The 17,227-nt window shown below is 45.7% G+C and overlaps 1 protein-coding gene across 7 annotated transcripts in view; it reads left to right on the plus strand.

The window, feature by feature from the left end:
* Positions 1 to 17,227, plus strand: part of PIK3AP1 (phosphoinositide-3-kinase adaptor protein 1) — a 1,621,635-nt gene that overhangs the window by 918,378 nt on the left and 686,030 nt on the right. The gene's annotated exons all lie outside the window — the stretch shown is intronic.

Here is a 17,227-nt window from a genome sequence, read left to right on the forward strand (position 1 = left end):
GACAACCTTTTAAAGAAAGCTATCCTAGTGGTAGCTGTGGAGAGTAGCCTTCAGGCTAAGTCTTTAGAGGAATGTAAAGCAGCTTGTTTTACCTTATAATCTCTTGAATCACTAAATGAAAGGACACCACACAGGTATATATATAAGATATATATGTATTTATCACTAGACACACCCTACTAATCTCTTTATGAGAATAGAAGTCAGGAACATATGCACATATCAACGTTTCACAATAAATTAAGCACTTATATGGCTGGGGCCCTAGGGGCGTACCAGACCATATACTAAAAAAGAGACTTAGAAATATCGACTTGTGAGGGAACAAGGCCTAGGGCCTTCAGAAGCGCTGGGGCCTCACTAATCCACCCAAGGCAGGTAATTAAAGGACCCACGGGAGACGCATGCAGTGTGAGAACACAGCCGCGGATCCCAATAGACTTCAATGGAGCAAGTCGCGGTTGGAATTTTAAAGTTTTAGGATACTTCGGGAGAGTCTACAAGCAAGTCACTTACAGGGTAAGTAGTTCTAGAGCCAACACACACAGGAGAACCGTAGTGCTGGAGTTACCTCACCCAGGGAAGCCGGGTGCATAGGTGTCTTTTGATGTCGGGTCGCGGTGTCGTTTTCAATGGGAGCCAAAGAAGACTTACTGCTTGTGAAGACAGAAGAAGTGTCTAGTGGAATCCAAGGCTGGATTCAGAAAAAGGAAGACCTGAAAGCAGAGGAGACAGTTTCTCAAAGTCACTTGGCAGTGACCCGGGGCAAGGAAGCTGGATGCCCACAGTCGTCGGGTGATTTCAGGTGATCACGGGTGTCTTGACTCTTCAGCCACGAGGTCCAGGAGGTGTCAACGACGACCAGGAGCTGGATTCGGCGTGTCCCACGAAGTCTGCAGCTTACTGCGGTGTCGGTGACCAGATTGGAGCCAACAAGCCTTGGTAACAGCAATTCTTGTGGAAAGTATAAGACGTCAGTGCAGACCAGCAAGGTCTGAGGGACTCACCCAGCGAGGGTAAGTCAGGGCAGGCCTGGAGCAACCAGTGGAGCCCTTTGGATTTGTAGAAAAGTCTTCTGGGGACCCACAAGCCAACCGGCAAGAGATCGCAAAGACTCCTCCGAAGGATTCACTCACCAGAAGCCCATGGTCACTCGGGTCGAGGTAGGCCTCTGATCTTCGGTGGAAATCCTGCTGGAGGCTTGGACCACACGTGGTCCAATGCACAAGTTCGTAGATCGTCGTGAAGGGGTTGCACTCGAAAATAGTGCCCGGTACCCAGGTATTGCGGTTCCCCATCACTCGTGGGGTCCACTTGACTCAGCTTCGCTGGAGACTCACGATGGCCTTGGAGAAGTCAGGAAATCCACTTCCAGAGGTAGTGGAACTTCGAAGGTCCATGATTCTTCTTCAGAGCGTCGTCCAGGGATATCTAGTTTGCAATGGCAAGGGTTTCCTAACTTATACTACAATAGAGGGAGGGACTAGCTCTATGAACCCTCCTATGGGAGGGTCAGGGAAGTGGTTGGCTACACCCAATTCCCTTTGTCCAGTTTCGCACCAGAGCAGGGGCAGGTAGCCCCTGAACCGGTTTGAGCTGGCATATGCACAGAGGAGCCTACTGCTCCCCCAATGCAGGACTTCAAAGCACTCTAGGAGTGCATCCACCCAACCCCAATACACTAAACCCTGTCTGGGAGGGGGTTACACCTCCCTGTGACAGGATGCCTATTGTTGGGCCTCCTCCACTGCGAGTTTCGGTCAGCAGCAGGAGGGCAGCCCAGTGTCTGTGACTGGTGGCACCCATTTTGTGATGCCAGGGCTCTTCAGGATTCTACCGTGTTTCCACAGTAGGTACATGTCTATCCCTCTAGAAGGGTGGGATCATACTCCCACACCAGTTACTGGTGTGGGGGTGTGATTCCAAAGTGACACCAAATACGAAATGTTTTGATGCATCCATTCCAAAGTTAGCATTAACCGCGAGGTTATAATGCACTTAAGAGTATATGGTTTGACCGCATTCACAAACAGCCCCAGAGAATGGACACTGAGATCTGCAGAGGGGCCCTGCTCAGGCAGAGGCACCCCCTCACATGGAAACCACGCACCCTGCCCTCGGGATTGATAGGGCCTGCCTTAGGGGTGTGTGCATGTAGAGATATAGTGTACCTATATCTCAGTGAGGAGTGCTAACACTACCTCACCCAGGCTGCAGTAGCAGGCCTGTGGTGTCAGATTTAGTCTGCTTCCCAGGGGTGGCATAACACATGCTTCAGCCCCTGGTAGGCCTGTGAAGTACCTATGCCCTTGGTACCTAAGGTACCATATACTAGGGGCTCATAAGGTACCACAGTATCCAATCACTAGTGCATCTAATATGCACTCCAAGTTGTTTAAGGGAGTAAGCAGATAGGCTGGGGTCTTGGATAGCATGGATCCCAGCCAGACTAGTCCAAAACCATCCTAACACCAGAAAAAAATTGGGGGCAACCATGTAGTCAGATTCCACCTTCCTACATAACCCCCCCCCAAACGAAAGGAGATAAGGCTAACCTAATCCAGATAAGCCTTTATTTCCTGAGTGGCCATATAAGGAAGAACCTGCACTTGCATGGTTGCTCCCTGTCTCATGGTCCACTTGGAAAATCCTACCCCAAGGGGTTCTGGAGTTTCTCCAAAGTCTAGGGAAATTACCTGTATCGTGTTTTGGTACAGAAGCAGGCTGGTGGGGTGTCTGAGTCTGGAAGTGAGGCTGTATTTGGGGTGGTCTCCACTTCCTCAGGACACTGGTCACCATGGAAGCCTTTCTGTCCATGACTGTCATATCTGGCCCTAAGGGACAACCTCTGGCTGCCTACAGCTGGGGGCTGGGTCCCTCTCGTTGGAATAGTGGAGGGCATTGGGAGGTTTGGGGCAACTATGTCCCAGGTCTCCCTGTGCCCAACAGAGTCCATCTGTGGGATACCTGTACCTAGGGGTAAGGGGGATCCCTCAGTATGTAGAGGAATATTCACCTGGCTAGAACTACTCTGCTTGGTGTCCCTAATCTGTTGATGAGGGTGTTCCTCTGGACAGGGGCCCACTAAGGGTCCACTGACCTCCCTGACCTCTGCAGCCCTGGGCTGACTGAGGCAGGGTAGAGAGGGGCAGTATACCTGCTCCAGACTGGGTACCACCTTGGAAGGATCCCCTGCCATCAGAGATGTGGCCAGGACAGGCCTGACCACTTCTGGGGCAGTTACTTCACAAGGGGCAGGATCAGTTCCCTTAGAAAACTGACCCTTACCTTTAGTCTGGTGGGGGAGAGGACTGTCCCTCACCCCCTATGCTCTCTGTTTGGGTGGAGTGATCCATTGTTTCAGGCTTCACTTCCCTTAGTTTCTCCTTGGGTGGAGGTGAGGCCCTCAGGGTCTCATCCACTCTCTCGGGGATGCCTAACATTCTTAAATGGGCATTGTGATCCACCTCAGCCCAGGCTGAGATTTCCAGATCATTCCCCAGTAAACAATCTACAGGCAATGTTGGGGACACTGCCACTCTCTTTGGGCCAGTGACCCCTCCCCAGCTGAGATTTACCACTGCCATGGGATGGTCTGTCCTAAATCCATCAATATTGGTCACCTGGTATCTAAACTCAGGTAAAAGCTGTTCTAGGGGCACTAGTCTCTTTGTCACCATGGTGACGCTAGCCCCTGTGTCCCTGTATGCCACAGCCTTCTGACTATTGATCATGGGCTCTTGTCTGTACCTGCCCAAAGTATTGAGACTCATGGTAAAGTTGGCAAACCCCATGCCACCATCACAGACTAGAATTGCTTGTGTAGGGGACCTGGTTAGGCCAGAGTCCACCTGAGTTCCCCAAGAAAACCCAACCAAGTTTTTGGGTGCACTCCCACCACCTGGGGGATTACTACTGGTAGTAACAGGAGGTGTTGGAGCTGCAGTGGGAGGAACATTTTCATTATTGCCATTCTTTGGACAGCTGGAGTCAGTTATCCAGTGGCCAGGTTGCTTGCACACATGGCAATATGGTTTCTTATTCGAAGAGGAAGCATTTTGGGACCAACCCTCAGAATTGGATTTTTGGGGTTCTTCTGAGGACTTTTCTGTATTTCTATTATCCCCACCTTTCTCTTTGGGCTTAGTGGAATCTTTCTTCTGGTCACCACCTTGGTTCTTGGGCCTCCCCCTGGTTCTGACCCATTTGTCTGCCTTCTTTCCCAATTCTTGGGGAGAGGTCAGATCAGAGTCCACCAGGTACTGGTGTAAGAGCTGGTTTTGACAATTGTTAAGTATCTGCTCACACATAATCAAATTATACAATTCTTTAAATTCAGTCGCTCTACTGCCAATTATCCAACCCTCCAGAGCCTTGGTAGTTCAATCTACAAAGTACACCCAGTCCTGTGTCAGTGCCTTCTGGGTATCTCTGAACTTCAACCTGTACTGCTCAGTGGTTAAGCCAAACCCATCTATCATTGCACTCTTCAGGACTTCATAATCATCAGCATCCTCTTCTCTAACTGTAAGGAGCTTGGCTCTACCTTTATCTGAAAAGGAGAGCCACAAGATTGCTGCCCACTGCTTTTGGGGGACCTGCTGTACTCTACAGGCCCTTTCCATAGCAGTGTCACGAGTCCCCCAGTCATCTCCCTACATGTGAGTCTTACACAGACAGAGAAATGTCCGAGGACTGGTGGTCCTATCACCCGGTGACACAATCTAACCTTACTTTACAGCCTGGGGATTGAAGAGAGGAAACTGACTTCCTCTGGACCAGAAATTCCTACGAAATACAACACTGGCCCTTTAACCCAGCCGCGGTTGGAGGAGACCCCGCCCACGCCTCTGACGTCATCCGGCAGGAGCCTGTCATAGCGGGAGACGAGAGGAACGAGAGTTGGAACGCTCCCGGAAGATGCCGAATTGAGGACGACGACGGAGAAGATGACCGAAGATCCGGATCCCCGGCCCGAGTCCCAGAGCAGTTGGCAGAGGGAAAGCCAGGAGGCCACCGTTACCGCGGACCTCCCAGCCACGTTCCCGGAGGAGCGTGGCTCCATCAGGTACGGGACCGAGTCGCAGGGTGGGTTGGATGTAGAGAGAAGGAAAGCTGGTAGTTGTGTTGGGGTTCGTACCCGGTGTTGGTTCCTTCCCCGCCGCCTATTCACTGATAGCACCGCCACAGAGTAACTCCCTTGCACCGGTGTCCCTGCACTACCCACTCCCCCATTTGGGAGATTGTACCGATGTAGAAGGGCCAAACCTGACGCAAGGCTTTCTTTTTTTTGTCTTTCGAGTTGCTGTTCCTTTACGGTCTGGACATCGCCTGGTTGATCCCCCCCCCCCCCCTACCTTGAGGAAAAGAACTCCAGCCCTGACCCGAAGATTAGTCAGGAGCACGAAGGCTGTATAGAGCCACAGACGAAGACTCAGGATAAGACTCTATTATCCCCAGTGTCATTGACTTTGTATAAAAAACTGTCCCCGCCAAACAAACACCTGGTATTCTGTACAATAACATCACATTGCATAGACGTGGGGTGGACGTTCTTTTCTGACACCGATCCCCCAGAACGTCCCCCGTCACAAGCAGGTATCCACTTATGGATATCATCTCCACTCTGGTAGGGAGGAACAACCTTGCTCAGGTTCCTATGGTCTGGAATATATTCTCTGACTCTAGGGACACTGTTGCTGCCACCAGGGGGTTCTAACCCCTCTCTTTTATAAGCTCTCTGGAGCTCAAAGGCTTCTCTGTCTAATGCCAACTGCTTGCAAATCTTGCTTCCTCATACTGCAGCAGTTTGTACATTCTCTCAGAGGAGGTCTCTCTTCTATGAAAGTAGGAGTTCCTCTGCTGGACAGATTCTCTGCCAGAGTGATAGGAGTGGTCAGACTCCCTGGAAAGGGACCTAGGCCTCTCTTCCACTCTGTCAGTTCTCTTAGGGAGAATTCCTCTGTCCTTGTCAGACCCTTGTGGGTCTGGCCCTTCAACCACAGAGTCCTGGTCATCCTGATGTTCATCATCTGACCCAGACACTGTAATTGACCCACCCCCTGACACAGCCGCGGATCCCAATAGACTTCAATGGAGCTAGTCGCGGTTGGAATTTTAAAGTTTTAGGATACTTCGGGAGAGTCTACAAGCAAGTCACTTACAGGGTAAGTAGTTCTAGAGCCAACACACACAGGAGCATCGTAGTGCTGGAGTTACCTCACCCAGGGAAGCCGGGTGCATAGGTGTCTTTTGGTGTCGGGTCGCGGCGTTGTTTTCAATGGGAGCCAAAGAAGACTGGCTGCTTGTGAAGACAGAAGAAGTGTCCAGTGGAATCGAAGGCTAGATTCAGAAGAAGGAAGACCTGAAAGCAGAGGAGACAGTGTTCAAAGTCACTTGGCAGTGACCCGGGGCAAGGAAGCTGGATGCCCACAGTCGTCGGGTGATTTCAGGTGATCACAGGTGTCTTGACTTCAGCCACGAGGTCCAGGAGGTGTCGACGATGACCAGGAGCTGGATTTGGTGTGTTCCACGAAGTCTGCAGCTTACTGCGGTGTCGGTGACCAGATTGGAGCCAACAAGCCTTGGTAACAGAAAGTCTCGTGGAAAGTATAAAAAGTAGGCGGTGCAGACCAGCAAGGTCTGAGGGACTCACCCAGCGAGGGTAATTCAGGGCAGGGCTGGAGCAACCAGGGGAGCCCTTTGGATTTGTAGAAAAGTCTTCTGGAGACCCACAAGCCAACCGGCAAGGGATCGCGAAGACGCCTCGGGAGGATTCACTCACCAAGAGCCCACGGTCACTCGGGACGAGGTAGGCCTCTGATCTTCGGTGAAAATCCTGCTGGAGGCTTGGACCACACGTGGTCCAATGCACAAGTTCGTAGAACGTCGTGAAGGGGTTGCATTCGAAAATAGTGCACGGTACCCAGGTATTGCGGTTCCTCATCACTCGTGGGGTCCACTTGCCTCAGCTTCGCTGGGGACTCACGATGGCCTAGGAGAAGTCAGGAAATCCACTTCCGGGACTGCAGGGACTTCGGACTCCGGCGGGAGCGGGAAAGTTTGCGACCGTTGATTCAAAGTTTTGGTGCCTGCCAAGCAGGGGAGTCACTCCTTGACTCCAAGGGAGATTCTTAAGTCTTCCAGAGGTAGTGGGACATCGAAGGTCCAGGATTCTTCTTCAGAGCATCGTCCAGGGATATCTAGTTTTCAACGGCAAAGGTTCCCTAACTTATACTACAAGAGAGGGAGGGACTAGCTCTATGACCCATCCTATGGGAGGGTCAGGGGAGTGGGTGGCTACACCCACTTCCCTTTGTCCAGTTTCACGCCAGAGCAGGGGCAGGTAGCCCCTGAACCAGTTTGAGCTGGCATATGCACAAAGGAGCCTACTGCTCCCCGTGCAGGACTTCAAAGCACTCTAAGAGTGCACCCACCCAGCCCCAATACACTAAACCCTGTCTGGGAGGTGGTTACACCTGCCTGTGACAGGATGGCTATTGTTGGGCCTCCTCCACTGCGAGTTTTGGTCAGCAGCAGGAGGGCAGCCCAGTGTGTGTGACTGGTGGCATCCATTTTTTGATGCCAGGGCTCTTCAGGATTCTACCGTGTTTCCACAGTAGATGTCTATCCCTCTAGAAGGGTGGGATCATACTCTCACACCAGTTACTGGTGTGGGGGTATGATTCCAAAGTGTTTGACACCAAACACGACATGTTTTGATGCAGCCATTCCAAAGTTAGCATTAACCGCAAGGTTATAATGCACTTAAAAGAATATGGTTTGACCGCATTCACAAACAGCCCCAGAGAATAGACTCTGAGAGCTGCAGAGGGGCCCTGCTCAGGCAGAGGCACCCCCTCACATGGACACCACGCACCCTGCCCTCAGGATTGATAGGGCCTGCCTTAGGGGTGGCTGATAGGTTTATATGTGTGTGCAGGTAGAGATATAGTGTACCTATATCTCAGTGAGAAGTGCTAACAATACCTCACCCAGGCTGCAGTAGCAGGCCTGTGGTGTCAGATTTAGTCTGCTTCCCAGGGGTGGCATAACACATGCTTCAGCCCCTGGTAGGCCTGTGAAGTACCTATGCCCTTGGTACCTAAGGTACCATATACTAGGGGCTCATAAGGTACCACAGTATCCAATCACTAGTGCATCTAATATGCACTCCAAGTTGTTTAAGGGAGTAAGCCGATAGGCTGGGGTCCTGGATAGCAGGATCCCAGCCAGACTAGTCAAAAACCATCATAACACCAAAAAAAAAGTGGGGGCAACCATGTAGTCAGATTCCACCTTCCTACACTGATAGACATTCTCAAAACCTAGTAACTCACCCATACATTCACTGAGACACCTAAACACTCACTTTTACAGTCAGTCATGCACCCACTGAATCATCCATACAGGCACTCATACAGCCACTGATTTATGAATACACGTTGTGGTGTGTATATGTATATATATATATATATATATATATATTACCTACTGGCGGTCGCCAGTAGGTAGTTATAGCTAGGACCACGTTTCCATAGGAAATCCGCAACATTCTATTTTGAATAACTTTGGCGCCGGTGGACGAATCCTCGCGAATTTTTCAAAATAGGTGGGGCGCTACGCTCCGCTCCTTCCCTGAAAGTCTCGGGGGGATTCGTCAAGCGGGGGCTGAGATAAAAGGGGGGTCCCAAAACGCGTTTTTCCCATGCATTTTTCCATAGGACCTTTAGACAGGGCTACAGCCCGAACGGCTGAACAGAATTACTTGAAATTTGGCAGAGAGGTAGTCCCTAGGTCAAGGAAGTGCCTTTTGTAGGTTTGGTGTAAATCTGTTCAGTAGAATCTGAGAAAATAGCCTTTTAATCAATATATATATCTGTGGCAGCTTACCGTGCACTTACGGTGCGCTTACCGTACGCGTACGGTGGCGTGCGCGAGCACGATTCTGATTGGCTGTTAGATCTTAGTAAACATTCGAATCGGTCGAAACCAGGAAGCGGCGGCCGCCATTTCGTGTTTTTCACTCAGAAAAAAAAGAGTGATATCTTGAAAAGGGGGCAAGGTGGAGAGTTACAGACCCCCTAACATTTGTAAGGGGGTCAAAGAAGGACAGAAAAGTTCAAAGAAAACATTTATTATTTTTTGTTAAAAAATCGCGGGGTACACGTACGGTAAGCTTACGGTAAGCTTACCGTACGCGTACGGTAGAAAACAAAAAAATAAAAAGAGAAATAAAATTCAGATTTAAGTGTTTAGATATTAGGGGGCTCTAAAAAGAGCCGTTGTGTTTATGAAGTGATTTTTTAGTGGTACCTACAAGTAAGTACCGATGCAGAGTCTAAGGTTCAAGAGGAAGACTCTGTTCCCTTCATCATTGAAGTGCACACCATCTCCTCTATAAATGTCTTGCATGTCGTAACGCAAGTTGTTGTGGTAAATGGAACCCATACCATAGTCACGGAGGAAAGCAGAAACAGATTTGTTGACGTGCTTTCTTGCTTTGTCAATCTGCGGACAGAAATGATTGGACCAGTTCCATTTTTGCCTTTGGCATACGTTAGAAAACACAAAGGCAGTTTTAGGGAAAAGTGAAAACAGTTGTGCAAAGGTGTCCTTCATAAGCATTTCCAGACCTACCCCAGTCAAAGTGCCTAGGTCATTGCCACCACAGTGCACTATTATGAGGTCAGGGTGTTGGATTTGCATGAAGGATTTCACCAATGGCATCAATTGGTGCCACTTTAACCCTCTCTGACCAATCCATTTAATGTCTACATTTGGCAAAGCAAGGTCTCTCACCATACCTGTTTTCTCTGCAAACTTTTCACTCCAGAAAACATAGCTGTGCCCTACAATCCACACTGTGAACATCTTCCAAGGAGATCTGGATGCACTCAGGAGGTGTAATTCAGTAGAATGGGAAAATGAAATGAAAGACAGTTTGGAAATGGAGGCATACATATTTTTTTCATAAAAAAAAGAACTGATTGGCTGTTTCATACCATTCTAGAATAAAAACTAGGCTGCATGTGTAAATTAATAGAAGCATGTTTTGTATTGGTACAGAAAAATGTGTTACCAAAGAACAGTACTTTGGATTTGCTGTTAGGTTTGAAAAGTCAAGCACTCTTGCTCTGTGGAATTGAAACATTGTTTGGCGAACTTCTGACCTAACTCCACACAGCAGTGTTCCATGAGCTGTTGCTATGGTAGCAGGCAGAAGTCAAGTTGGGGGAAGGGTACTAGGCAGAAGTCAAGTTGGGGGAAGGGTACTTTTGGAAAAGGGTTGGTTTTCAACCAATAGAAAGAGAATAGGAGAGAGGTGTAAAGAAAAGAGATCCTGGCTCTGATAATCTGCTGTTTGAGTGCCACATTTCTTTCACAGCTAACTAATTTTAAAGGTGAGTTTAGAGTTTGAGAGGGGATGTATATGGTAAATTAAGAAATGAATAATAGAAATGGAATTCCTTTTGTTGAAGTTGTGTTTATCATTTTCTGTTTTGGGAGAAATTTAAATGTGAGGAACATGTAAAATAATATGGACTATGTTTTCACGATAAATTAAGGTGTACTGGTATAAAAAAAGAATTGTTTAAGGGTTTGAGGTTGGACTCAGTAATGCAAATACATTCAGCATCACTAAGGCTGGTTGCCCTTGCTGGAATGTAGGCAGTCACCCAGGTTACACATGGTGGTGGTCTGAAAAAGCAGTTTGGACATGTGCAATTAAAAAAATCTGAAAAGTGGATTCATAATGTGTCAGTCTGTAAAAGTGATTATCACTTGTCAAAAAAAAGAGCAGTAAGTGTGCTTTCAAATTGGCAAAGAAATTTCGTTTTGTGACTAATGTGAAAACATGACTCTGTGTGCAAAGAGGAATTATAGGCAGAGATTTATTGCGTGTTGCTCTGGTGATTTCACAGTTGCATTACATGGAAAGGGGGAGCCATTTTTTGGTGCAGAAGCAGACTCTTAGCACACACCCAGCTGCTTACCATGTTGAATCATGCACAGTATTTACAAGCGAGTGGGGTTTGAGGTTTCAGTCAGTAATGCAAATACATTCAACATCACTAAGGCTGGTTGCCCTTGCTGGAATGTAGGCAGTCACCCAGGTTACACATGGTGGTGGTCTGAAAAAGCAGTTTGGACATGTGCTTTTAAAAAAATCTGAAAAGTGGATTCATAATGTGTCAGTCTGTAAAAGTGATTATCACTTGTCAAAAAAAAGAGCAGTAAGTGTGCTTTCAAATTGGCAAAGAAATTTCATTTTGTGACTAATGTGAAAACATGACTCTGTGTGCAAAGAGGAATTATAGGCAGAGATTTATTGCGTGTTGCTCTAGTGATTTCACAGTTGCATTACATGGAAAGGGGGAGCCATTTTTTGGTGCAAAAGCAGACTCTTAGCACACACCCAGCTGCTTACCATGTTGAATCATGCACAGTATTTACAAGCGAGTGGGGTTTGAGGTTTCAGTCAGTAATGCAAATACATTCAGCATCACTAAGGCTGGTTGCCCTTGCTGGAATGTAGGCAGTCACCCAGGTTACACATGGTGGTGGTCTGAAAAAGCAGTTTGGACATGTGCTTTTAAAAAAATCTGAAAAGTGGATTCATAATGTGTCAGTCTGTAAAAGTGATTATCACTTGTCAAAAAAAAGAGCAGTAAGTGTGCTTTCAAATTGGCAAAGAAATTTCGTTTTGTGACTAATGTGAAAATATGACTCTGTGTGCATATAGGAATTACAGGCAGAGATTTATTGTGTACTGCTCTGGTGATTTCATAGTTGCATTAGTAGTAAAAAGGGGGAGTCATTTTTTGGTGCAGAAGCAGACTCTTAGCACACACCCAGCTGCTTTCCATGTGGAATCATGCACAGTATTTACAAGCGAGTGGGGTTTGAGGTTTCAGTCTGTAATGCAAATACATTCAGCATCACTAAGGCTGGTTGCCCTTGCTGGTATGTAGGCAGTCACCCAGGATACACATGGTGGTGGTCTGAAAAAGCAGTTTGGACATGTGGTTTTTTAAGAATCTGAAAAGTGGATTCATAATGTGTCAGTCTGTAAAAGTGATTATCACTTGCCAAAAAAAAGAGCAGTAAGTGTGGTTTCAAATTGGCAAAGAAATTTCGTTTTGTGACTAATGTGAAAACATGACTCTGTGTGCAAAGAGGAATTATAGGCAGAGATTTATTGCGTATTGCTCTGGTGATTTCACAGTTGCATTAGATGGAAAGGGGGAGCCGTTTTTTGGTGCAGAAGCAGACTCTTAGCACACACCCAGCTGCTTACCATGTGGAATCATGCACAGTATTTACAAGCGAGTGGGGTTTGAGGTTTCAGCCAGTAATGCAAATACATTCAGCATCACTAAGGCTGGTTGCCCTTGCTGGAATGTAGGCAGCCACCCAGGTTACACATGGTGGTGGTCTGAAAAAGCAGTTTGGACATGTGCTGTTTTCAGAATCTGAAAAGTGGATTCATAATGTATTTTTCTTTTCCAGAGGGGGAGAAAAAGGTGAATGCTCAATTGGTCACTTGCATACTTTGTGGTCTGGTCCACTTTATCTCAAAAAGATTTTAAAAAAATAGTTATTAATTTCTCAAGGATCTTGAGATGTGGTAATTGATTTTTAGTGTTTTTAAAAAAAAATAAAAAAAAATACGCTTACGCGTACGGTAAAAAAAAATAAAAAAAAGTTTCAAAGAAAAAATAAAAAAAAGTTGAGAGGTAAGGTTGGCTCTTATAAGAGCCGTTGGGTTCATACAGGGATGGAGGAAAGAAAGAATGGGAGTATTATGAGCGTCTACAAACATGCTGGTCTATCTTATTGTTAATAAGGGTAAGACTGATCTCCCCAAAAACAATAAGACCACCACATTTTGTACACCTCATTTCAACGCTCCCAAATCGAGGGTTGATGTCCACAGGAGAAGAAAAAGGTGATGCTCCCACATCAGAGGAAGGGCTCAGCTGAGCTGCCGATGATGTACTCGGCTGAGCATCTGAGGCTGGGCTCTGGTGACTTACTGAAGGGTTTTCTTCAGCATGTCGAGCAAAGGTCCTTGGGTGTCTGTCCTGGAGGTGTCTCTTCATAGAGTGATTTCCAAAGGAGTATTTCCTCCTTGGATTTCCTCTTGATAAAACACGACCACAAAGTTTGCAAGTGACCAATGGAGCATTCACCTTTTTCTCCCCCTCTGGAAAAGTGAAATACTCCCATACAAAAGAAGTCTTTTGTTTCCTCCTTCTCTGGATCATGGTGGTGCTGCTGGCCTCACTCTCAGAAGAGGTCTGCTGTTCTGCCATTGTATCCCAATGTCAATACAGCTCCTGCTCCTAGAGAATCACAAGCAGAAATGAGGGGAATGGGTGTGGTGTGGGAAGAATCTGGAACTGAAAGTAGTTTCAACCAATGAAAAGTGTTCTTTCAAGCAGTAATGAGGGGAATGGGTGTGGTGTGGGAAGTTTCTGGAAGTGAAAGTAATTTCAACCAATAAAAAGTGTTCTTTGTAAGTCACATGACCTGCCGTGCGCGCACGTGACGCTTACGGTGCGCTTACGCAGCGCGTATGTCACACTCGCGCATGCGCATTACACGCCCCTGCGTAACCGCGACGTTGCTTCCGGGTGTACGCGTACGTCACTCACGTATTGCGTATCGCGCATGTGCATTACACGCCCCTGCGTAACTGCGACGTTGCTTCCGGGTGTACGCGTACGTCACGCACGTATTGCGTATCGCGCATGCGCATTACACGCCCCTGCGTACCCGCGACGTTGCTTCCGGGTGTACGCGTACGTCACTCACGTACGCGCACCGCACTTATGACGTACGAAGCGCGTACCGTCAGCTTACCGTACGCGCACGGAAAAAAATGCATTTAAAAAAAAAAAAAAAACCTTTCCATAATGCAGGATATAGTACATACATTATTTTATACAAAGGCTTACAAAAAATGACAAAAAAAAATTTGCATTTAAAAAACCGTACAAATTCACTGAAAAAAACATGGGTATCACACACGTTATAGTTAGAAATTAGCATTTTAAAAACCTTGCAAATTCACTGAAAAAACCATGGGTTTCACACATGTTATAGTTAGGGATTAGCATTTAAAAAACCTTGCAAATTCACTGAAAAAACCATAGGTTTCACACACGTTATAGTTAGGAATTAGCATTTAAAAAACCTTAGAAATTCAATGAAAAAACCAAAGGTTTCACACATGTTATAGTTAGCTGGACATTTCACTCGTAAAAAACCATTGAAATTTCCCCGTTATAGTTAGTTCAGCTAACTATAACTCGCGCGCCCGCAATGCACTACTGATGACGTCACATATTACATCACTCATGACATGGTCACTGACATCACTGATGACATCTCAAATGACATCACTGATGACATCACTGATGACATCATCCTTGTGAAATAGTAGCATACCTCTTCTTCCCCTAATATAACCTTTAATACACACATTTAAAAAAATGAAACTAAAATGTTCGAAATAATGAACATATCAATATCAGTTACAACAACCTATTCAGTAATTCTAAGAACCACATACACATCCACTCATTCACCAACAGTCCTATACAGTCACTCATACATGTACTCACTCATCATATGTATTCATACACCTATACATCCTGTTACACAACGCCACTCATCCATAGAGTTACTCACACACATAGTCACTCATGCTAATAAAGAATCAAACATCCATTTACTTGCATATACAGTTATACACACACCACCACACCTACTTCTACAGAAACTTACACATACTTAGTCTTTTAAACAATCACTTATAGAAACACATACTTATTCATACAGGAACTCTTTCAATCTCTTACTCTCACATATACTCAGTTATATACACCAATAGACACATATAACAGTTAAAAACATATGTAGTTACTCATGGAGACACTATTGAGACAGTCTTTCACTCACTAACACACCTTTACACATACTCATCCACCCATATAGTCATGCACACATGCTGTCTTCAACACATACAGTGAGTCACTCATTCATGCACCTATGCACTACGTAATACCCCCCACCGAACCATGCAGACACTCAGACTGATACTCAAAAAACCAACTAATAACCTATATTGACTCCCATGTAGCTACTCACCAACCCATGCAGCCACTTATACACAAAGTGAGAGACTGATACAGATATTTACATATTTAAACATTACTCACTAAGCCATGTATTCACTATGATACATTTTAACAATCAGTTACACAATACATTTTTCAAAAAAAATCATCCATTTAGACACTTATATACCCATTTAATCTTCCATCGAGCTTGAGATATACTTATATAAAACCTATTTAATTTTCAGAAAAACACACATTCACTGGATGATGTCATCAGTGATGTCATCAGTGATGTCATTTGAGATGTCATCAGTGATGTTATGAGTGACCATGTCATGAGTGATGTAATATGTGACGTCATCAGTAGTGCATTGCGGGCGCGCGAGTTATAGTTAGCTGAACTAACTATAACGGGGAAATTTCATTGTTTTTTTACGAGTGAAATGTCCAGCTAACTATAACATGTGTGAAACCTTTGGTTTTTTCATTGAATATATATATATATATATATATATATATATATATATATATATATATATATATATATATGCAACTCCTTGAACTCCTCGAACCTCCGCTACAAACACGCAGCAGCAGCGGCGAACAGAGTAAACGGACCCCAATTGCTGGCAGGAAGATTTTATTTACCGCTCTTCTGCTAAATGACGCGTTTCGAGCACAGTCGTGCCCTTGATCACACACAGGTAACAGTTTGCCAAAGCCTTTTAAACATGCAGGGTGAATTCACTTCCTGTGTCAGGTGATCATAGACACAGGAAAAAGACTTGCAAAAAAAGACAGATTCGGTACATTTCAATATACACTCGCCATAAATTGCCTAAATGCATCACACAATTACTAGATGATGTGTATATATATATATATATATATATATATTCAAAAATGGGTTTCTAGTCCTTTGGCTTTTGGATTAGAAAAGGATTGCACTCACTCGTAGTAGTTAAATGGAAAGGTCTTTATTCTTGCCAAAAACCCAACGCGTTTCACCTCTTCACGGAGGCTTGATATATATATATATACTAAACTTTTTAGAAACACTCACAGTAACTGGATGATGTCATCAGCGATGTCATCAGTGATGTCACTGAGTGATGTAATATGTGAGGTCATAAGCAGTGCATTGCTGGGCGGGTTATAGTTAGCTCAGCTAACTATAACTGCTGAATTTCTCTGGTTTTCTGTGAATGAAATATTAGCCCAACTATATCGTCCCTGTAAGCTTTGATTTTTCATGGTCACCAGTAGGTAGTTATAGTTAGGACCATGTTTCCATAGGACATGTTTCTTTTGACTTGCCTATATTTTCTGTCCCGTTTGATGAATCTTCATGACGTTTTCCAAAAGAAGTGCTATAGTGAGTCTTGTGCATGGAAAGTTTCTGGGCATCCGTGAAGCGAGACCCGATAAAAAGGGGGTCAAAAATAGTGTGGTTTCCCTTTTTAATTCCTGTAGGGATTTTAAACACAACTTAAATGAAATCCAAATTTGTATATCTAGACACATGGATCCTCCTTGGATTCGCAAATCCACGAGCCAATAGCAATGCCGTGATTGGCTGGCTGCAACCTGAGAGGAAAGTTGCAACCGCCATTTTGTTCCTCAGGACTCAGTTCCCTGCGGGGAAAATAAAGTTCAAAAGTGGTAGCAGGGGCCAGGGCAGAGGTACCCTCACCCCATTGGACTGTTAGAGCGGTCTGTTAGGGACCCCTCATGGGCAATTTTTTTAATCAAAAACCTTCTTCTATTTACCACTCCAGGTGTCGTGGACCCCCCTCGATCTTCCCTAGATCCTCATGGATTCGGGTGGATTCTAGGAGGATCTGGGAATGTAGGCCCCAATTAAAAAAACTTACACTCACTCACAGATCTGAACACCTACTCACACACACACACACACACACTTACACACTCATACAACCATTCAAACACCCACTCACATACCAATATAGCCACTCACACACCCTCTCACACTCACAAAATAACTCACACACCCACTTACACCCTCACATAGCCACTCACACACCCAAACAGGCAATCACACAACCAATTACACAACCACACACCCACTTGCATAC

Source organism: Triturus cristatus, chromosome 1_2 (genome assembly GCF_964204655.1).
Source record: "Triturus cristatus chromosome 1_2, aTriCri1.1, whole genome shotgun sequence".
NCBI lineage: Eukaryota > Metazoa > Chordata > Amphibia > Caudata > Salamandridae > Triturus > Triturus cristatus.